Below are 1,223 nucleotides of genomic sequence, written 5' to 3'. Positions count from 1 at the left end.
TTTAACCAATTCTTCTAACAATTTTTCCCTGCAGAAATCATGTGGTCTATGTTTGCCTGACTGGACCCAGAAATAATAGAGACCATTTAGAGAAGGTCTGGAGCCCTTCTAAGAATCAGCTTCCTCAGCAGCATGGGAACACACCTGGCAAATGTAAACTTTTCGTATTCACAGATTTCCCGAAAAACATAAAATATATAAAACTTTTACATAATTTCATTATATACTATCCAGAAATTCTTTTTCTCCCACATAATGGTGTATATAACGCATAATTTTTCCCAGCTTAACATCACTTTAATAGGCAGATTGGGGGAAAAAAACAACAACTAGGTTATAAAATCAGACAGAACTAAGTTTCGCTGTGTTCCTGAGGCATTTTCTATAGACTTTCATTATCTATATTCTCATTGTATATCATTGTAACCCTTTTAGGTTTTTGACTCACTGGTATATGAGTAACTTAAAGATAATGGTGATTAACCTTTGTTTTAGTATATGTAAAATAACACAAAACATAAGGTAGGTGCTCCAAAGATGTTAAGAAAATTCAACCGTGCATATTGTAAATTGTAACATGGTATAACCCCATGAGCTGATATTTTTTCAATGGTACTAGAAATTCATGTGAAAAGAAATTTGATTCAGTTTATACTATGAAGTGATACACACATATTCTCTCTTGCAAAAATATCTTTCATGATTTTCCAGGAAAAAATTGGAGGCATATAGATTGGCAGCATATTGTCTATCCATAAAGTCCCTAAAATGACTCGAGGGACAAAGATGATTCTCTCAAAGATCAATTAAGTTCAGTTCAGTTTCAGTTTAGTCGCACAGTTGTGTCTGACTCTTTGTGATCCCATGGACTGTAGCACACCAGGCCTCCCTGTCCATCACCAACTCCTGGAGTGCACCCAAACACATTGACCCAGTGATGCCATCCAAGCATCTCATTCTCTGCACCCCCCTACTCCTCCTGCCCTCAAGCTTTCCCAGCTTCAGGGTCTTTTCAAATGGGTCAGCTCTTTGAATCAGGTGGCCAAAGTATTGGAGTTTCAGCATCAGTCCTTCCAATGAATATTCAAGACTGATCTCTTTTAGGATGGACTTGTTGGATCTCCTTGCAGTCCAAAGGAATCTTAAGAATATTCTCCAAGACCACAGTTCAAAAGCATCAATTCTTAGTGCTCAGCTTTCTTTATAGTCCAACTCTCACATCC

The sequence above is a fragment of the Bos mutus genome, chromosome 12 (assembly GCF_027580195.1).
Source record: "Bos mutus isolate GX-2022 chromosome 12, NWIPB_WYAK_1.1, whole genome shotgun sequence".
Taxonomy (NCBI): Eukaryota; Metazoa; Chordata; class Mammalia; order Artiodactyla; family Bovidae; genus Bos; species Bos mutus.
This window is presented reverse-complemented; position numbering follows the sequence as displayed.